The 21,476-nt window shown below is 56.2% G+C and overlaps 1 protein-coding gene across 1 annotated transcript in view; it reads left to right on the top strand.

The window, feature by feature from the left end:
• ABL1 (ABL proto-oncogene 1, non-receptor tyrosine kinase) overlaps positions 1–21,476 on the top strand; it is a 79,177-nt gene that overhangs the window by 24,900 nt on the left and 32,801 nt on the right. The gene's annotated exons all lie outside the window — the stretch shown is intronic.

Here is a 21,476-nt window from a genome sequence, read left to right as displayed (position 1 = left end):
ACCATGGTGACCCCAGCAGCGTGAGGAGAGAAGGCTCTGGGGAGACCTCATAGCAGCCTCCCAGTGCCTGAAGGGGGCTGCAGGATGCTGGAGCCTTGGAGCAGGCTGCCCTGAGAGGTGGAGGAGTCTCCATCTCCAGAGACATTCCAGACCCACCTGGACATGTTCCTGTGTGGCCTTCTCTGGGTGCTCCTGCCTCGGCAAGGGGTTGGACTGGATCATCTCCAGCAGTGCCTTCCAACCCCTCCCATTCGGTGGGAGCAAAGAGCCAACTGTGCCCTCCTTGGCCCTGGGCAGCCTCACCACACGGAGCTGCTTCTTGCTAAGGGCAGAGCCAACCCTTCCAAAGCAATCAAACAGCAAAAGGGCTCCCCAGTGCCAGGCTGAGTGTCTCATACTTGCTTGTACATCCTCCAGAGGGACCTCTGGATGGCAGCAAAATGCCTGCTGGGCAGGACCTCTGCCCTTGGGTGCTGTTTTAGGGTGAGCTCATCAGCCTGAGACGTAGCTAAGGCTTAACTGGAGATGTCCATGAGAAGGATGGAGTCGGTGACACTGGGAGAGAGTAGAGAGAATAAACTGGGAAGGTTTAAAAGAGGAAGAGGAAAAGTTCAGAGAAGAATAAGGGAGAATAAGAATGGAGTGAGAAATGGAAGCTGCTGTGGTAGAAGAACAAGAAAAGGGCTGAGGAGCCAAAGGGCAGCAGAAGAGCTGGGCTGATGGATCAGAAGTGCAGTTGCCTGAAGTACTCTGGGATGGAAGTGGAGGAGGAGCTGAGGAGCATGAGGGCATGAATCTGAAGAGTGCAGAAGCAAGGAGTGGGGTTTGGGTGACAGAAGCATAAGTGGAGGAGGGCAGGAGGCCTGTTGGGGTGAAGTGGCAAGTGGAGAAGTGGTTTGCTGGAGGGCCCTGCAGCTGCTGGAGGATGTATGGGAGGGCTGGGCCCTGATGGATGGCAGTGGCTGTGGCACTGCTGGCAGAAATGTCTTTTCTCCACAGCATCACTGCTGATCTGTCCTCGGGTCAGGGCTGCCTTTCAGGCTGAGCTTCCAGCCCTGCCTGCTGCCGTGGGGGAGTTTCAGGGGGGTTGTCTCTGTCGAGCCTGCTTGCAGTGGCACAGGGGAGGTGAATTGCTCTTCAAGTGGTACAGGGCTCCGTGCCCCTGCTGCTGCTCTGAGAAGCCAAAACCAAACCTCACAGATCAAACCCCTGCAGTCAGTCCAGAAACTGTACTCGGCACAGCAGTTTGTCCTGGTGGAGCTGGAGAGGAGGCAGGAAGCCTGAGTGGACTCTGCTCATCGTCCTGGTAGCTCTGCAGGAGCTGAGGCATGAAGCATGAGCTTGGAGTTGGAGCATGGCTTGAGCTGGGAGGGACCTCAATGATCATCCAGTTCCAAGCCCCTGCCGTGGGCAGGGACAGCTCCCACCAGCCCTGCCTGCTCATGGCCTCATCCAGCCTGGCCTGGAACACCCCCAGGCAGGAGGCAGCCACAGCCTCCCTGGGCAGCCTGTGCCAGGCTCTCACCACTCTCATACTGAAGAACTTCTTCCTCAGCTCCAAACCATTCCCCCTTGGCCTGGCTCTAGACCCCCTCAGCAAAAGTCTCTCTGCAGCCTTCCTGCAGGATCCCTTCAGGCACTGGCAGCAGCTCTCAGGTCCACCTCTACTCTGCCCTGCTGAGGCTGCATCTGGAGCACTGTGTCTGGTTCTGGGCCCCCCAGTTCAAGAGGGGCATGGATCTGCTTGAGAGAATCCAGCATCCAGAGGGATGCTGAAGGGAATGGAACAGCTCTGTGAAGAGGAGAGCCTGAGGGGGCTGGGGCTGTGCTGCTGGGAGAGGAGGAGACTGAGAGGTGACCTCAGCAGTGGTTATCAATGTGTGCAGGTGAGTGGCAGGAGGCTGGAGCAGGCTCTGCTGGGTGATGCCAGTGCCAGACCAAGGGGCAGTGGTGGAAGCTGAGGCAGAGGAAGTTCCATGGAAACATGAGGAGGATTTTTTTCCCTGTGAGGGTGACAGAGCCTGGCACAGGCTGCCCAGGGGGGCTGTGGAGTCTCCCTCTCTGGAGATATTCAAACCCCACCTGGATGTGTTCCTGTGTGATCTGCTCTAGGGGATGCTGCTCCGGCAGGGGCTTGGACTGGCTGAGCTTTGGAGGTCCCTTCCAGCCCCTGGCACTCTGTGATTCTTCTCCTCTGCAGGCTGCACCCCCCCAGCTCCCTCAGCCTGTCCTCCCAGCAGAGCTGCTGCAGCCCTCGGATCCCCTTTGTGGCCTCCTCTGGAGGTCTGCGTCTCCTCTTCTATACTTTTGTGTCCTCCTTCTGCTGGGGACACCAGAACTGGAGGCAGGATTCCAGGTGAGGTCTCCCCAGATCAAAGGCACTTTCAGTGGGCTGGGTTTGGGGGGTGCAGTGATGGCTCTGCCCTGCTCCACAGCCGCAGAAGCCCCTGCAGGCTGCAGCCTCCCCACGCCAGCAGTGCTTGCAGAGCCTGTGAGGTGGAGTTAATCAATATTGCTCTTGGACACATTCTTGGGCCCTGTGCCACCAGCACTCATTTTTAAACCCTTCAATCTTGTATCATTTATGGAGATTGTATTGTCACAGAGAGTGTGTAAAGAATTTGCTTAGCTGCCAGTGCTGTTCTGGAGGTCTCCAGGCGTGAGGCAAGATTGCCTCCCAGAGCTGCAGAGCTCCCAGCTCCAATTGCTGTGGCAAAGGGATGGCTTTGCTGAGAGGGGTTGGTGATTTCAGGGAGTGGTGCTGCCTGAGGAGGTATTAGGAGCATTAGGAGGAGGAAATTCTCCCCCATCAGGGTGGTGAGGCACTGGAACAGGTTGCTCAGTGAAGCTGTGCAGGCTCCAAGCCTGGAGGTGTTCAGAGGCAGGATGGATGAGGTCTTGTGCAAGCTGGTTCAGTAGGAGATATCCCTGTCTGTGGCAGGGAGGTTGGAGCAGATGATCTCTGGGTTCCCTTCCAGCCTGAGCCGTGCTGTGATGGTAGTGGAGGCTGTGGTGTCTGCTTTTGGTTCTGAGCAAAGCCACAGCCTTTGCTGGCCTCCCCTGGGTGCTTCCCCTTAGCCCCCAGTGTGGCTGCTCCATACCAAACAGTGGTGGTGGACTTTGTTGTTAATGATTTTTGTGCTTCAAAGGCAAGGATCAGAAACCTGATTTCTCAGCTTCCACACCAGAAGAACAGCCCTGACCCTGTTTGAAGTTTCCTTCTGAGATCTTTTCTTTTTTTTCTGGCTTAGTTGGGTTTATGTTGCAGGATCTATCCCAACCTTCCCACCGTGGTGCTGAGGTGCAGGGAGCATCTCTTGGTTGTAGATGATCTTTAAGGTCTCTGGAGGGGTGGGTGTCAGGATGAAGGTGTCAGGCTCTTTCCAGTGGTGCCCAGAGGTAGGAGGAGGAGCAATGGGTGCAAGTTGGCACCCAGGAGGTTCCACCTCAGCAGGAGGAGCAAGCTCTTTTGGTGCTGGAGCCCTGGAGCAGGCCGCCCAGAGAGGTTGTGGAGAGATACCAAACCCACCTGGACGTGCTCCTGTGTGCCCTGCCCTGGGTGATGCTGCTCTGGGTGGTCTCTGGAGGTCCCTTCTGCCCTCTGGGGCTGGTGGCTCCCTCGCTTTGTGTCAGCAGCCGATGCGGCCTGGGGCTCTGCAGCCTTCCTGCTGCCCTCAGCCCTTCGTAGCTCAGCCACTTGGTGACAGCCTTTCGAAACAAAACCATGGCCAGAAAGGCTTCTGAGCCTCACTGCCCTGCCCTCGAGTCTGCTCCTCACAGCACATGCTGGAGTAAACTTCTGCTGCCCCCCCGAGATGTGCTGGGGTGCAAAGTGGAGATGCAGTTAACCTCCTTCCCTGATGCCCAATTTGCTCTCCCAAGCCACTTCTCAGCTGCTCTTAAATTGCTCCCTGGGAAGCCAGGTGCTGGTGGGACTTTCTAGGGAGCAAGCAGAGGAGAGGTGTCCATCACTGGGGTGTTGCTTGGAGGGGTTGGCACTGAAGGTGACACAGTCACCCACTGAGAGCCACACAAGGTGCCTAAAGGCTGCTCAGGACACCTTGCTTGACTCTCCATAGGTGCAGGGGAGGTTTTGTTCTCAAGCAGGCTCCCTGGGTGCTGTCTTTCTGAGCAGGAGAGCAAGCCCCTGGTGTGTCCCTCTTGCCCAGGCTGTGTTAGCTCTCACCTTTTGATGTTTAATGGTTTGGAGAGGACAGAAGTGGGGGAGGAGGGGCACAGATCCTCCATGTTCCCCGTTCTGAGGTGACAGCAGTGATCTAGGGTGGGTTTTGTGCCCTTCTGTTTAAGGCAGGGCACAGTTGCCTGCTGTAAATCTGCTGCTGCAGACAGGTCTGAAGGTGGAGGATGCTTTAGAGCTACCTTGCTGAGCTCAGGGCTTCCAGCATGGTGAAGGATGTTCCTGAGAGCTGGGGGTTAGCAGCACCCAAGGGCACCCTCTGGCCCAGTTTTCAGGAGGCTGACACCTGCCTTGGGCCTGTGGAGGTGGTCAGTTTGGGGCACATGCCACACGAGCATCCTGAGGACAGCAGGGTTGGGTTGTTTAGGTGGCTCAATGTGCCAGGGAGGTTGATTTTGACTCCAGGCTTTTCGATCTCACTCAGATGCTGGAGGAGCAGAACCTCCAGAGCTCAGAGCTGGTCTGCTTAGGCTGACCCAAAAGAGCCCTTGGTTGTGGCACCACTGAGACTCAGCCCTTTTGGAGCACAGGTAGTGGAGGATAACATGGATTCATGGGATGGGTGGGGTGGGAAGGGACCTTAAAGCTCATCCAGTTCCAAGCCTCCTGCCAGCACAGGGTGCTCAAGGCCTTATCCAGGCTGGCCAGGGATGGGACATCCACAGCCTCCCCAGGACAACCTGTGCCAACTTCTCCCCTCCCACACTGCCAAGAATTCCTTCCTCATCTCCAGTCTCAATCTGCCCTCTTCCAGCTCAAAGCCATTGTCCCTTATCCTGTCACCAAAGTCCCTCCTCAGCTCTCCTGGAGCCCTTTCAGGTGCTGGCAGGCTGCTCAAAGGTCTCCCCCACAGCCTTCTTTTCTCCAGGCTAAACAGCCCCAATTCTCCCAGCCTGCCCCCACAGGGGAGGTTCTCCAGCTCCAGATCACCTTTGTGGCCTCCTCTGGACCTGCTCCAGCAGTTCCAAGCACCTTTTATGCTGGGGGCACCACAACTGGAGGCAACGATGCAGATGAGGTCTGAGCAGAGCAGAGGGGCAGAATCCCCTCCCTCATCCTGCTGCTTTCACAGCAGCCCAGGACACAGCTGCCTTTGGGCTGCAGGTGCCCCCTGCTGCCCTTCTCACAGTGCCCTCCCTGCCCTCTGCAGCCCCTGCCAAGCAGCTGCCCCCGGTTGTGCCGCGCTGACGTCGGCTGGCAGAGGAGGCTGCCAGGTGAGTGAAAGTCGATCTGGAGCTGCAGAGTGAGTGGAAATAATGTGGCCTGGGCCATGTGTGTGTGATTTGTTCAGATGATTCAAGGCAGAGCCATGGCAACTGGGATAAACAGAGGGAAAGATACTGGAAGGGCAGCAGCGGCCCCAGCGTGACAGCGCAGCCTCCGTCCCAGGCAGCTCAGATGTTTACTGTGAGAGCTTCATCTTCTTCCTGCCTGCCTCTTCCTCGCCACCACCTCCATGGCTCTGAGTGCACTTAGTCATGAGATCAGATGGCTCCTTGGGTAAAGCACCACAGGCCAAATTCCACCCTTCTTACTGGAGCAGAAAGCCATCAGCTCTCCTCGAGTCTGGCTGGAGCGATTCTCTCCCTGTTTGCACATCCCAAAGGAGCCTGAGCACTGCAGCCACTTCTGGTGCCCCCAGCTCAAGGACATGGAACAGTTGGAGCAGGTCCAGAAGAGGGCCATGAAGGTGGTTAGAGGGCTGGACAACCTGTACTATGGGGACAAGCTGAGAGCATTGGGTCTGTTCAGCCTGGAGATGAGAAGGCTGTGAGGGGAGACCTTAGAGCAGTCTTCTATCTCCTGAAGAGGCTCCAGGAGAGCTGGGGAGGGGCTTTGGAAAAGGGCTGGGAGTGCCAGGATGAGGGACAATGGCTTGGAGCTGGGAGAGGGGAGATTGAGGCTGGAGGTTAGGAAGAAATTCTTTACAGTGAGGGTGGGGAGACTCTGGCACAGGTTGCCCAGGCAGGTTGTGGAGCACAGAAGCACAGAATGTGATCTTTGTTCACACTCTGTGCTCCACAGCCTCCCTGGAGGTGTTCGAGGCCAGGCTGGATGAGGCCATGAGCAAGCTGGGCTGGTGGAGGTGTCCCTGCCCATGGCAGAGGCTTGGAACTGGATGATCTTCAAGGTCCCTTCAACCCAAACTGTTCTGCCAATCAGAACAGCTCTCATCTGAGGTTCCTGTGGGTTGAAATGGACTTTGTGGAGGCGTTATGGGCTAGTTGGCCAGTGTGGTGTCTGAGCTGGGGATGTGCTTCAGCTAGGGCTGAAACCCCTGGGCAAGGAGAAGGTCTGTGCAGGGCAAAGGGCTAAAATGAGGAGTGGAGTACAGCTCACCAGGGCTGCTCTTTCCCTGCAAAGTTCAAGTTGACTAATCTGTGGCTGCTGAATAACAGCTCTGGAGGAGATCGAGGACAACCTCCATGCCAGGGCTCCATCACGTGCTTGGCAGCAGGGCCCTGCTGGTGTGTGGGCTTCTGGGCAACCAAAACCTCGAGCTGCAGGTGGAAAGAACCCAGCAAGGGCAGCAGATGCCTCGTGCTGTGCCATGGAGAGAGGGCTGGGAACCAGAGCCTGAGCTCTCTCTGCAAGGGAAGGCTGCCGATGGCTGCGCCCTGGCACTGTGTGAGCTTGTGCAGGGCTGGAGTTGGCTGTGCTCATCCCAGATCCCAGCCCTCAGGAGAGCTGCTGGTGATTCACCAGGCTGAATCAGAGTTCCTGACTCTCTCCTGATGACTGTCCTCAGTGTGTCCTCGCTGCACAGCCGGTCTGATGGCAAGGAACAGGCTTCCAAGCTGCTGAGAAGCTGGCCCCTTCCCCACCCCAGCACAGAGTCCTGCAGCAGTGCTGGCCTTGGGGCTCCTCTTTCTTTGTTGCTTTGAGGGTGAAGCAGGAGACACAAACTGAGAGGCAGCACCTAGAGCAGTTAGCTGGGGAGATGTGATCAACCTGCAGTGATTGGGTTGTGAGGAGGCCACACCATGGGTACTGCTTTCAGTTCCCATTGCAAAGCTGAGTGGATTTATCTGCTCAGAGAGGCTGCTTTTTGTCAGGGGTTGGCAGCTCCCTCAGTTCTCTGCCATATCCATGCAGAGACATCCTAACTGTAAATGAAGTTGTTGGAGGGCATTGGAGCTCTAGGTGGGTCCCATCACTCTCTTCTCCCTGGTGTCAGGTGACAGAAGGAGAGGAAATAGCCGAAATTATGCCAGGGAAGGCTTAGGTTGGAGATGAGGGAAATTTTCTCTGCTGCAGGAGTGGTCAGGGATTGGCACAGGCTGCCCAGGGAGGTGCTGGAGGTGTTCAAGAGCTGTGTGGCCTTGGCACTTGGGGATGTGGTTTAGTGGCCATGCTGGTGCTGGGTTGATGTTGGACTTGATCTGGGAGGTCTCTTCCAAGCCAAACAGTTCTGTGGTTCTGGGTCACCACAAGGCTCCCAGTGCCCACACAGGGGTGCTGAGTTGGCTGTGCCCTTGAATGCCTGGAAGCAACGATCCAAGCTCCTTGTCCAACACCTTCCCAGCCCTGGGTTTGCAGTAGGAACGGAGCTTGCTGAACCAACCAGGAGGAAGCCTCCTGCACGTCCCAGCCTCCTGCTGCCCTCCAGGCAGCCTGCTCCAGACTCTTGGTCGCAGACACCGATTCTCTGGGATGGGAGGAGATGAGCGCTGGCTGCCGTCGGTACCTCCCCTGCCAGCCTGGCTGCAGCTCTGGTGGTGAGTGCCTTGAGCCTGCAGGGCAAGGCTGGAGCCCTCTGCTAGCCAGAGGTGTGCGAGGGCTGTGCCGAGAGTGAGTCTGGAGCATTGATCCTCCCTAAGCTGACTTGAAGGGGCTTAGCAGGCTCCTCAGCCAGGATTCCCCTGTCCAGGGTGTGCATTGCCTGTCTCGGAGTGCCGTGCAGACAGGAGCCTCTCTCCTCCTCTCTCTCTCTCTCTCTCTCTCTCTCTCTCTCTCTGATGTTTTCCCTCCATTATTCAGTTTTACATTTTTCTGCCACTTCCACTTCTCTTGTCACAGCCAAATGCTTCAGAGGGGAGAAAAGCTGAGGGCTGCCAGCAGAAACCCGAATTTTTCAGCTGCCTTTGCTATCAGGCAGCAAACAGAAGTCAGAAGCTCAGTGTTTGTTTTGCCTTTGTTGCCATTCCTGCTGGAAAAAAATGTACATAAAAGGTCTGCAGCAGCGGCCAGGGAGCACCGAGAGCTCGGCAAAGGCATGCGGAGGGAAGATGCAGAGTGCAGTCCTGACCCATGGCAGATGCTGCCCCCGAGCCAGGGGCTTTGCCTCTGACTGTCCCCATGGTGCCTTCAGGTCTCTTCAGGGAGCCCAGCCACTGCCAGCTGCTTGGCCTGTGTGAGTGTTCCCTTCTGGAACAGATTCTGCTTCTTTACCTGCCTACCCTTGCTGGCAGGTGGCACTGAGAAACTGGGAACCAGTCTGGAGAGCCTGGGAGGGATTTTGGTTTGTGAGGTGTGTTGGAGGGATGCAGCTTGAGAGCAGGGTCTGCAGAAACCCTCAGCCACTGAGGGTCAGCCAAGCAGCATGGAAAGGAGCTGAGCTGCACTCCAGTGCAGAGCATTTTTCCTGTGTGTGTCTGAGCCAGGCCAAGGGGGAATGGTTTGGAGCTGAGGCAGAGCAGGGCTGGACTGGAACTGAGGCAGAAGTTGTTGATTGTGAGGGTGCTGAGAGCCTGGCACAGGCTGCCCATGGAGGCTGTGGCTGCCTCCTGCCTGGGGGTGTTACAGGCCAGGTTGGATGAGGCCCTGAGCAGCTGAGTCTGGCTGAGAGGTGTCCCTGCCCGTGGCAGGTTGGAGCAGATGAGCTCTGAGGTCCCTTCCAACCTGAGCCCTTCTCTGTGATCCTGATGGGCCAGAGGAAGTTGTGAGCCACACTTGTAGGTGTTTGGTCAGCAGCAAACCTTTGTCTGCAGGGAAAGTGAAGCCTTCCTGGAAGTGTTCCTGCGGAGCAACATGCCAGAGATCTCCAATCAGGACTGGAACTTGAGCTTGGTCCCTGCTTCCTGGGGATGATGCCTGCTTTCTGGGGTGCTGTGGTGGCCAGTTCCTGCCTGGCAGCATCTGCAGGCTGTGGTGAGGCTGTGCAGGGCACTGTGCTTGCGTCAGCCGCAGAATGCAGTGAGTCAGTGGAGTCCTGGGGGAGCTGTAACAGCTCGAACAGAAACTTGGACAGTGAGATGGGGATGGATTTAAAGATGCAGCAGCTGTGGCTGCTGCTCTCTTCAGAGGGGGTCTGCACTCCTCGAAGGCATCGGGGAGGAAGGAGTTCAGGGAGGGCTTTGCCGCTCCAAGTACCTCGGCAGAAAGACCCACCCGGGGCAGGGTGTGGGACTGGAGGAGGGTGTTAAGCTCCTTCTGCTTGCCATGATAGTCAGGATTCTGGTATTCAGGGAATCTCTATGAATTCCTCATTGATATGTGTGTTTGGGTCTGCTGATGAATAACTGATTGGGAGGGACAGGAAGGAGGGGGGATGGGGAGCTGCCTCTTGCTTTGGCTCCCACTCATACTCTTCTGCAATGTTTTCAACTCCCTTCAGACCTGGGCCGGTTTCTACAGCATCTCAAACCGTGTTGGTGCTGCAGAGCAGCTGTGTGGGAGTTGCTCTTGGGTCGTTTTGTCTGCCCAGGGAAGACAAGGCCCTGTGGAGGAGCCTCTGTGTGTGCCCAGCTGTGTACTCACTTGGTGCCACCACCATGGGTAGGTTTGCTGCTAATGGAAGCTGTTCTACAGGCTGAACAATCCAAAATCACTGTGAGTAAACTGAGGCAGAGCAGCATTAGGCTGAAGTTGAGGAAGAAGTTCTTTGGTGTGAGGGTGGTGAGAGTCTGGCACAGGCTGTCCAGGGAGGCTGTGGCTGCCTCCTGCATGGGGGTGTTGAAGGCCAGATTGAATGAGGCTATGAGCATCTGAGTCTAGCTGAGAGGTGTCCCTGCCCGTGGTGGGAGGTTGGAGCAGATGAGCTCTCAGGTGCAGAACTTCCTCCTGATGTCCAGCCTAACTCTGCCCTGCTCCAGTTCCAAAGCATTGCCCTTGTTCTATGTCCGTAGGCACTTCAGATGCTGAAATGCAGCTCTGGGGTCTCCCTGGAGCCTTCTCCAGGCTGAATGGAACCATCTTTGAATCCTGCCGAATTCCAGCCCCGGCTTGCCCTGCTGCAGTGGGTTAAAGCTCATCTTTGCTCTCTCTGTAACTTGCCTTTTTTCCTTTTCCTCCTTTCCTGAACCTCTTCTGTCACCTCTCTTCTGCCAGCAAGTCTTGTGAAAGCAGCATCCCCTGTGATTCAGCTCAACTGTCTGGCACCCTGACGTACTGCGCGGGAGGATGCAGCCAGGGCCTGTTGCCTAACTCCCTGCACGGTGGTGAGGAGGATGAGGATGGAGCAAACTTTCCCTTCCTGGAGCAGGGAGCACCAAGAGCAACAGCAATGTTTTCTTGGCGCCACAGGCTCTGGAGCTGCAGAGTTAAAATGCTTCTCTCCATCTTGGTAACACCTCTATGCCACCGATTCCTCCTAGGAAAAACAAAGGTATCAAGGGCCAGTTGGCAGGCTCCGTGATGGGCAGGTTGTTGGGCAGGCTCTGCATTGGGCAGGCTCCGTGATGGGCAGGTTGTTGGGCAGGCTCTGCATTGGGCAGGCTCCGTGATGGGCAGGTTGTTGGGCAGGCTCTGCACTGGGCAGGCTGTTGGGCAGGCTCTGCACTGGGCAGGTTGTTGGGCAGGCTCTGCGTTGGGCAGGCTGTTGGGCAGGCTCTGCACTGGGCAGGCTGTTGGGCAGGCTCTGCACTGGGCAGGCTGTTGGGCAGTTCTGCATTGGGCAGGCTGTTGGGCAGGCTCTGTGTTGGGCAGGCTGTTGGGCAGTTCTGCATTGGGCAGGCTCTGCATTGGGCAGGCTGTTGGGCAGGCTCTGCATTGGGCAGGCTCTGCATTGGGCAGGCTCTGCATTGGGCAGGCTGTTGGGCAGTTCTGCATTGGGCAGTTCTGCATTGGGCAGGCTGTTGGGCAGTTCTGCATTGGGCAGTTCTGCATTGGGCAGTTCTGCATTGGGCAGTTCTGCATTGGGCAGTTCTGCATTGGGCAGGCTGTTGGGCAGGCTCTGCATTGGGCAGTTCTGCATTGGGCAGGCTGTTGGGCAGTTCTGCATTGGGCAGGCTCTGCATTGGGCAGGCTCTGCATTGGGCAGGCTCTGCATTGGGCAGGCCCTGCATTGGGCAGGCTGTTGGGCAGGCTCTGCATTGGGCAGTTCTGCATTGGGCAGGCTGTTGGGCAGTTCTGCATTGGGCAGGCTGTTGGGCAGTTCTGCATTGGGCAGGCTGTTGGGCAGGCTCTGCATTGGGCAGTTCTGCATTGGGCAGGCTGTTGGGCAGTTCTGCATTGGGCAGGCTCTGCATTGGGCAGGCTCTGCATTGGGCAGGCTCTGCATTGGGCAGGCCCTGCATTGGGCAGGCTGTTGGGCAGGCTCTGCATTGGGCAGTTCTGCATTGGGCAGGCTGTTGGGCAGGCTCTGCATTGGGCAGGCTCTGCATTGGGCAGGCTCTGCATTGGGCAGGCTCTGCATTGGGCAGGCTGTTGGGCAGGCCCTGCATTGGGCAGGCTCTGCGTTGGGCAGTTCTGCATTGGGCAGTTCTGCATTGGGCAGGCTCTGCATTGGGCAGGCTGTTGGGCAGTTCTGCATTGGGCAGTTCTGCATTGGGCAGGCTGTTGGGCAGTTCTGCATTGGGCAGGCTCTGCGTTGGGCAGGCTGTTGGGCAGGCCCTGCATTGGGCAGGCTCTGCGTTGGGCAGGCTGTTGGGCAGTTCTGCATTGGGCAGGCTCTGCGTTGGGCAGTTCTGCATTGGGCAGGCTCTGCATTGGGCAGTTCTGCATTGGGCAGGCTCTGCATTGGGCAGTTCTGCATTGGGCAGGCTCTGTGTTGGGCAGGCTGTTGGGCAGTTCTGCATTGGGCAGGCTCTGCGTTGGGCAGGCTGTTGGGCAGTTCTGTGTTGGGCAGGCTCTGCCTGAGCTGGCGTTGCCCTCTGGTGCAGCTGCTTTCACTTACAGCTTGGGTTCAGCCAATCCCCGTTCCTGGCAGCGGCTCCGCAGCGGCTGCTCCTCACGGCTCTCCGTGTTTGCTTTTCCTTACGCTCTTAGGCGCAGCTCGAAGGGAGCAGCTCCGGAGCAGGGCTGTGGTCGCTGCTCACAGGCATTCCTGGAAGCCTTCCTGTTGCTCAATCAAGGTACTGCCACCTCGCAGCTTTGGAGCCTGAGGTGCTTTGGAGCAGCTCTGTAGAGCTCACTGCACCTCTGCCTGTGTTAGAGACCTCAGTGGGGTCCAGCACTGCTCACTTGTCACCCGGACAGCTGCTGGCCTCAGGCTCCATCAGAGATGGTTGCCCAGGGAGGCTGTGGCTGTGGCCAGGATGGAGGAGGCCTTGAGCAACCTGGGCCAGTGGGAGGTGTCCCTGCCCATGGCAGGGGGTTGCAGCTGGATGACCTTTGTGGTCCCTTCCAACCCAATCCATTTTGTGGTTCTGTGAGCTCTGAGGAAGAGTCGAGACTTGAACTGTGCCCTCTGTGTTCCTAGAGGATGTGATGAAGCTGAGCAGTTGATTTTCCCTGAATTTGTTCATTGCTGTTTCCTAAAGTAATGCTCAGTTTAAAATCCAGGCCCTGTTGAGGGGGTGACAGTGAAGGCAGAAGGGAACCAAGCTTTGGTCAGCTCTTTCCAACCCCTCACCTGCTGATCCTGCAGTGGTGAGCTGAGATCCTTCAGGTGACACTGCAGGTACAGCTGGAAAAGGGAAGATGCCCCAGAGTGGAGCCTTCCTCTGTGCCTTTGTCTCATCTTATAAATAGGACACTCCATGGCTTCAAATCCTTCTGTGTTCCCTCCTCAGTGTCTTCTCTTACCTGTGAAACATGAAGTGCTGCCTCAGCTCCATTCCCCCTTGACTCCAGAGCTGCTGGAGCCTTCCAATCCTCTGCCTTCCTCAAAACCTTCCTCTGCTGTGAGATTAATCTTAAAATAGGATCTCCTGGCACCCTCCCTGCAGTGTGTGCTGGAGGCAGGGGCTGGGGGAACACAGCAGCTCTTTCACCCTCTGAAAATCCTCTGGCCACCTTCCAGGGGTGAGATTGCAAAGACTGGGCTGAACCAAGGGAAGGGAGAAACTGGGAGCTGTGGCCCAGCAAAAGCTGCTTGGCTTTTCTCTGGGTTTTCCCTTCTCTTGTGGGTTCAAGCCAGGGCCTTCCTTCGCTGGGAGTGGGACATGCTCCAGGCTGCTCTGTTGGGCACTTCACTTCTGTAGGTTTCAGTCTTTATCCTCGCAGTACCTGAAGGGCAACAAAACTGGGGAAGGGTCAAGAGAACATGGCTGGGGAGGAGCAGCTGGGGGAGCTGGGGTCGGTTGAGTCGGGAGGACGCTGAGGAGAGACCTCCTTGCTGTCTGCAGCTCCCTGGAAGGAGGTTGGAGCCTGGCAGGGGTCAGGCTCTTTTCCCTGGTGTCAGGTGACAGAAGGAAAGGAATTGGCCTGAAATTGTGCCAGGGGAGGTTTAGGTTGGAGATGAGGAGAACTTTCTTTGCTGCAAGAGTAGTCAGGGGTTGGAACAAGCTGCCCAGGTAGGTGATGGAGTCCCTGGAGGTGTTTCAGAACCGTGTGGCCATGGCACCTGGGGCCATGGGGGTGTTGGGTAGAAGGTTGGACTGGATGATCTCAGGGAGCTCTTCCAGCCTCTGTGATTCTGGGATCTGATCAGCCTGAAGGCACAGGGCTTCAGCTGCTCCTAGGTTTGATGGAGTCTTTGTTTACTGATGGATGATCATTTGTCTGCCGTGCAGGAGTTTTCTTCCTTTGCTTCCCAAGTGCTTTGGTGGTTGCTGTGGCAGCCGCAGGTCACTGAGCTGTGCCCCAAGTTCAAGGCTCTGCTTGGGAGAGAAGAGGCAGCAGAGTGCCGGGGGAGAGGGGAAAGAAGCTCCAGCTGTTGCTGTTAATTCAGCAGCACAAAAGGCTTTCCATGTTGGCCAGAGTGAAGGTGCTGGGCCCTGGTCGATGTTCCCGAGAGGTGAAGGAGCAGCCGTGGGTCAGAACCCAGCCAGGTGCGGCCAGAGCTGCGAGGACTGCGCTGGGCACCTCCCTGCTCCATCCACCCAGCCCCTGCTGGGTCCCAGGCAGCAGCGGCTCTCGGAGCTTGTTTGCTTTTCTTCTTCTCCCCTTCCACCCCCTCCTCATCTGTAATTCGAGCTCTCAGGCCTGGTCTTCTGCTTTGGCAGATTTTTCAGCTCTTGAATGGAAGAAGTTAACCACTTCGTGCTGGGACTAAACCACCTTTTACTGGTCCTGCCGACGTGCTGAGGATGACACAAGGTAGTCCATGAAGTCATCAGCCTGCAGCTCCCTCTTTTAACCTCTCCTCCTTAGTCTGCTTTGTTCATCTGCATCCCCTTGCCTGTTCATTTGAAAGAAATGCAGCACTGCTCCCACTCAAGATCTGAGTCAGTGCTTGGCAAAGGAACTCCTCTGAAATGTCTCTTCTGCTCCTTTCCAAGTATGTATCTCTGCTGATTGTGTCCTGGCTGGCTCTGAGCCCTCTGGCAGTAAACCCTGAGCCTCAGCAGGCTCCCTAAAGTGATGGGACCCAACCTAGCACACAGACACCCTCAGCCTCTGCTCTCTCTTGCACAGCCCAGGCAGTGGTAGCTGAGAAGTTGCAGTGAGGAGTTCCTGTGATTTTGGGGTCTTTAAGGTAAGCTGCTGGGGTTTCAGAGCTGCAAAGTGCAAGATGCCTTCTCCCCCCCCTCCCCCCCCCCCCCCCCCCCTCTCTCCTTCTTTGCCTGCAGATGTTTCAGAAAAGGTTTCATGGAAAAGGCCCAAAGTTTTCCAGTGATTTCTGAAGAGCCCCTTTGGACTTGGGCTTAACCTTGCAGGCTTCAGATGCAGTTCCCTGTGGAGCTCAAAACCCATCCTGTTGTTTTTTTTTTGATTCGAGTGTGGAGAAGGCAGAGCAGTGTGGCAGGAATTCAGCAGTGCCCTCTGTTACCTTAACAAGCAGGATTCATCCCTGCTGCTCGGAAGGAATTCCAAACAGTTGAAGATGCCCTCTCTGAAGTCCCATTGCTGCTCAGCCTCCTCCACCCCTCCTGCACAGGGCAAATAGCAAACATCTGGGAAGTCACAGAGGGAAAACAACAAATGTACAAGGCTGGGTTGCAAAATCTCTTTGTGGATGTCTGCTGTGGACTTTTCCTAACCTGCCTGTTTTGTTTTCCTTCAGTTTCTCCCCGTGAGAGTGAGACTTTGCTAAGTCCGAGCGGCAGAAGTGTTAACCTCACACTGTGCAGCTCGGCTCTGGGCTCTAGCTGGTCCCTGCCTGCTGTGCTGGAAGGAAGCAAAACACTCTCTGCCCTCAGGTGATAGCCAACCCTGGTTCACATCCTCGGGGGCCTCCTTGCAGTTTGTTTACAGCGATGCTGAGGGGCTGAGAGGCTTGGTTTGTAGCAGCCTGGTTGAACTGGTGCTTGGGAACAATCAGCTGGGTGCTGGGAAGAGCTTCAGTGGCAAGGCAGAGAAATGGGCTCTGTGCAGGTCTTGTGTTCATGGATTCCTGGAGTGGGTTGGGTTGGAAGGGGCCTAAAAGCTCATCCTGTTCTAGCCCCCTGCCATGGGCAGGGACACCTCCCACCAGCCCAGCTTGCTCAAGGCCTCATGCAGCCTGGCTAGGAATGGGACATCCACAGCCTGCCTGGGCATCCTGTGCCAGTGTCTCCCCACCCTCACTGCCAAGAATTTCATCCTCACCTCCTGTCTCAATATGCCCTCCTTAAGATTCAGTCCATTCCCTCTCATCCTGTCCCTCCAGGCCCTTGCCCAGTGTCCCTCCTCTGTAGCCCCTTCAGGTACTGGAAAGCTGCTCTAAGGTCTCCTTGGAGCCTTCTCTTCTCCAGGCTCAGCAGTCCCAACTGTCCCAGCCTGTCCCCATAAGGGAAGTTCTGCAGCCTCTGAGCACCTTGGTGGACTCCTCTGGACCTGCTTTAGCAGCTCCCTGTCCTTCTTATGCTGGAGGCACCAGAACTGGACTAGAACAGGAAAGCAGAGCTGTCTGTGTGGGGAGATGGAAGAGAAGAGGCAGTGACAGCACTGGGGCAGTGGCTCTGAGACAGGGCAGTGCAGGAAGAGCTGGGGCTGGCATTGCACACACCACTGGAGACACCAAGGTCCCTCTGAGCAAGGTGTGTGGACGACCCCAGCTAAGCCCTCTGCCTGGGTGTGCAGAACTGGTGCTGTGACCACCAGGACCAGTGACCAGACAGGCAGTGGGCAGAGGTCCTGCAGGGTCTTGGTTGCTTGGGCTTTGTCCTGAGATGTGTGAACAGAGGTGGAAGCTTTTGCTGATGCAGTCACTGTGTGCAGACACCAGCAAGGACTTTTCTCACCCTCTCCCCATTACGTGGCAGGGACTAGACATAAATCACCAACGTCATCACCTCTCTGTGTGGTGCTGGCACTGCCAGGTGAGCGAGGAGCTCAGTCTGAGTGTCCTGGGGACTTGTTTTCACTTGCTTGGAGCACTTACAAGGTGTTAGTGAGCAATTAGACTAAGAGGTGACTGACTCCAGGGAGTTGTTTCAGATGTCTGGTGGCTTTTCCCGTGCTGGGTGTGGGATGTTCTCAGCTCTGACTCCCTGGATCTGGGACTCCCTTTCTGCCCTGCCTGCTTTGGCATTCCATAGGAAAGCTCTCGTGGCTTAACATCCACAACCCAGTGAAGAGTCACAGAATGTTAGGGCTTGGAAGGGACCTCTGGAGTGCAACCCCCCTGCCAGAGCACCATCACCCAGGGCAGGTCACACAGGAACACATCCAGGGGAGTTTGGGGTCTCTCCAGAGAAGGAGACTCCACAACCTCCCTGGGCATCCTGTTCCACTGTCTCATTACCCTGGCTGCAAATCATTTCTTCCTAATCTCCAGTCCCAATCTGTGCTCTCTCCACACCTCTGCCTTCCTCCCTCCACTGCTGGAGCAGCATCTCTGTCTCACGGAAGGACAGGAGTTCCAAGAGAGACCAACAGGTCTACTTGTTCCCTGCCTGCCTGGCTTCAGACAGGGCTGCGACAGAGAGTTTGTGCTGAACTGCACTGGTGGGGGAAGAAAAGAGGAGCTGAAAGCAGATTTGGAGGAGAAAGGTTACATAAATCACAGGAGGAGCCCCAGCAGCACGTGTCCAGCCCCAGTGTCAGGGGTAGGGATGAAGTAATCTTGCAAGAGCAGCCCAAGCATCTTGCACGCAACATCTTTTCCATGTGAGGAGCATCCCTATCCCACTTCTCCTCCCAACTGCAGCTGCAGGAATGTGGAATTCCCATAGCATCCCCCCCCAGCACACAGGCTGCTCCCCAGGAGCACCACCCAGCCATGCCAGTGCAGGTTAATGCCAGGAGGGCCAGCAGGGTGAGTGTGGATCCCTCTCCTGCTGATCTCCTGGGGCTCCTGCCTCATCTCCACTTGAATTAACCTGACTGAGGAGAGAGGCATCCACTGGGGGAGTTCAACACAAAGAGCTGTCCTGGGAGAACTTCCTCTGTAGATAAACTAATTAACTCCCTAATTAACTGCCTTTATGTTTCCATGCAGACAAGCTTGTGTGGTCCCTCTGCTCCAAACACCATCCTCCTGCATTTCCTCTTTTGTCTTGTGGCAAAGCAGGCTGGAAACACTTTGAGCAAAGCCTCTGCCAGCCCTGCAAGCCATGACATGAGCTGCTGGCCCTTGTTGGCAGTGTCACCCAGGCTCTGCTGCTCTTCCAGTCAGCTCCAGCCCTCTCCCAGAACTGGACACAGCACTCAAGGGGTGACCTAAGCAGTGCTGAGCACAGGGGCAGAACCTCCCTTGTCCTGCTGGCCACACTGCTCCTGAGACAGCCCAGGATGCCATTGGCTCTGCTGTCCACCTGGGCACACTGCTGCCTCCTCTGCAGCTCCTCTCTCCCAGCATCTCCAGCTCCCTCTCTGCCTGGCTGCTCTCAGCCACTCTGTCCCCAGCTTGTAGTGCTCTTGACCTACAGAGGGACTGATGTAACCTTCAGCTTTGCAGAATGGCCACACCGAGGCTTGGGAGCAGACTGAGAAGGTCTCCAGTAGAATTTCCTGCTCACAGGGCAGCTCTTTCTCTCTGCAGCAGCTTGTCCCAGGCTCTCTGCTGCTGAGTTCTCGCTGAGCCTGCTGGACAGCAGGGAACACTCAGCGTGCTCTGACCTCTACCCAGCTTTGCCTTGCCACAAGGTCTAAGTTTTGTCTTCTTCTGCTGTGCACCTCTGGCAGGAGTCTCTGCTCACCAGGTGGGTGTAACACGTGGCTGTGGCACTTGGGACATGGTTTAATGGGCGTGATGGTGTTGGGTTGAGGCTTGGACTCGGTGATCTTGGAGGGCTTTGCCAACCCAAAGAATTCTGTGATTCTGTAACACCATCTGCTCCAGCCCCCAGGAGGTCAGCATCTGCCACAGGAAGGAAGGAGCTGGACTCATGGAGAGGGGAAGGAAGGAGCTAGGCTCATGGAGGAGAGGGAGAAGGAAGGAGCTGGGCTCATGGAGGAGAGGGAGAAGGAAGGAGCTGAGCTCATGGAGGAGGGAAGGAAGGAGCTGGGCTCGTGGAGGAGGGGAAGGAGGGAGCTTGGATGCCCTACTCCAGATGTGGCTTCACAAGTGCCAAGAAGAGGGAAATAATCACTTCCTTCGACCTGCTGGCTCTGCTCTTGCTAATGCAATCCAGTATCCATTAGCCTTTATTGCTGCTGCTCATACAAGAGCATAAACTTCTTTACTAGCCAATGCCTTTGGCTGAGCTGCTTCTAGCAGCCAGCTCAGTTATTTACTTTATTAGAGCTACCCAAAAGTTGAGGACAGGTTCTGCCAAGGGAGAGTGGTCACACAGAGGCACCACAGCAGCAGGGGCAGGACTGGGCTCCATGAGCAGCAAGTGAGGCTTGGCACAACCCCACAGCCTTAGCAGCTGGAGTGAATTTTGCTGTGATACCATTAGAAACAGCTTGAGTGCTCCTCGCCCTTTTAGAGGCTGAGCTTCATTTTAGCTTAAAATCCTCTCCTGAAGCATGGGAAGGTAGCAGAGCGTGGGGCCCCAAGTGCTGCTGAGCATGGTTTTGGGGTGAAAAAAGTCACCTGAAAGAAGTAAACACAAAAGCCCAAATGAGAGGGTTGGAGCTGGACGATCTTTAAGGTCCCTTCTGACCCAAAGCAGCCTCTGAATGGAGGAGCTGTTGTCTTGCTAATGCTCATCCAGGCTGCCAGGGGTGGGGGATCAGATCTGTGGCCTCTTCCCTGGATGAGCTGAGGAAATCATAGAATCAAGCAGGTGGGAAAAGACCTCCAAGCTCATCCAGCCCAACCTATCCCCCAGCCCTATCCAGTCAACCAGACCATGGCTCTAAGTGCCCCATCCAGGCTTTTCTTGAATGCTCTTGGAGTTGTTTTGCTCTTTCCTGCTTGGGAACAGGAATCTGCAGTCAAGGGACTTGCTTTGTTTGGAAAAGACCTTTAACAGCATTGAGTCTGACTCCAGCATCCACCTCCATTGAGTCTGACTCCAGCATCCACCTTCAGCCCTCCCGAGGAAGCAGCATGGAAGCGCTCTGGCCGTGGCTCTGTCCTCCAGGGGTTGTTTCTCTGTAGAAGTGATGTCACTTGTGGTATTTCAACAACACTCCGGAGCTGGGCGGGGGGAGGGAGCAAAGCTTTCATTCCAGGCTGTGTTTCACGTGTCCAGCCCATGGGTCAGAGAGCTGAGGCAGAGCAATGCTGTGCAGCAGCCTGTAGAGGCTGAGCAATGTTTGGTGTTTCGGAGGCCTGCTCCTCAGATGCTGGAAGCAGGCAGAGATCCCTCTGAAGTATTCAGTGTTTGAAAACGTTGGAGGGCAAAAGAGCACTGAGCTAGTCAGCCAGCCTGCCAAAACAAACTGTCAGAGGGGAAGGGAAGTTTGCAGGCACAGCAGTGGAGAGGATTTCTGCTTTGTTGATCCTGTGTGGGACACACCAAGAAGTCACCTCCCTGGTTTGCGCCCCTGGAGCATCGTTCTTAGTCCAAGCAGCAAAAGCACCCCAAGCTTTGAGCTAGGAGAGGGGGGCTTTGGGAACGAGACAAACAAACCCCACAGTGAGATTATATTAAAAAATATATATGCAAGGAGAAATTGTCTCTGAAATGCCAGACACAAATATTTAATGGCCGTGGTAGTGTTGGGACTCGGTGACCTTAAGGGTCCTTTCCAACCAAACCAGCATCCTAAATGTTAAAATGGACATGAAAAATAGGTTAAAACAGACACAGCTGTCTGTTAAAAAATATATTTATAGGCATCAAAAATAGATGTCAAAGATATCTGCGTGGTACAGGCACAGACTGTAAGTAGCTCTGGTAACAGGGGGGCTTATTTTAAAAGAGGCACCCAATAAAGCTAGGAAAAGGCCTCTAAAAAGTGCCAGACCGGAGAGCAGCAACCAGGGTGTAGCCTTTGGAGACCTGGAGGATGAGGCAGAGCGTGGAGGGGAGAAGGGAAGAGTTGGCAGTGGCAGAGGGAGAACTTTTGTCCCCCTGTGCAGGAGGAGCAGCATCCTGAGCGTGGCTGCATCAAGCAGGGATCTGAATGCTTGCAAGATTTAACGCAGGGATGCCAAACCAGCACCTTTTGGGGACCACCCCACGCCCCCTCAGCTCCCCTGCTGTGTTTGTACCGGCTGGGGACTGCCCAGGGCTGTGTTTGCTTCCCTCCGGCAGCTTCCTGAGCACGCAGCGAGATGCGGCTGCGCCCAGCGCCTGCAGGCTGCGCGGCGCAGGCAGCGCCCACAGCCCTGCTCCCGCAGCCTGCCCTTCCTGCTTCCCAGACCCGGGCAGGGGGACGGCAAACTTGTTGATTTTGGGAGCAGAGGCAGGCAGGAGGAGGGTTAAGGGAGCGAGGGCGTTGCTGGCTGCCTGATGTCATGGAGGCAGGCGGCTGAAGGGGCCCTTTGTTGGCAGCCGAGTCCCAGCAGCTCTGCCTGCACCCAGCGCCGGCGGCATGCGGGCAGCTGCCGCCCAGCCCGGGCAGAGGTGAGCGCCCAGCGCCCGGCTCGCTTGGATTCGCCGTTTCTGCCCTTTCCTTTGTGCACTTTGGCGTTCTGGGGGAATCTGCCCTCTCTCCCCTCTCCCCTCTCCCGCCAAAAGAGTTGGGAAAGGAGGGAACATGGCTGGAGTGAACTCCCCGGGAGGAGAGCTGCGGGGCCCCAGGATTTGCC

Source organism: Pogoniulus pusillus, chromosome 35 (genome assembly GCF_015220805.1).
Source record: "Pogoniulus pusillus isolate bPogPus1 chromosome 35, bPogPus1.pri, whole genome shotgun sequence".
Classification (NCBI taxonomy): domain Eukaryota; kingdom Metazoa; phylum Chordata; class Aves; order Piciformes; family Lybiidae; genus Pogoniulus; species Pogoniulus pusillus.
The sequence above is the reverse complement of the archived record's forward strand: the minus strand, read 5'-3'. Positions and strand labels throughout refer to the sequence as shown.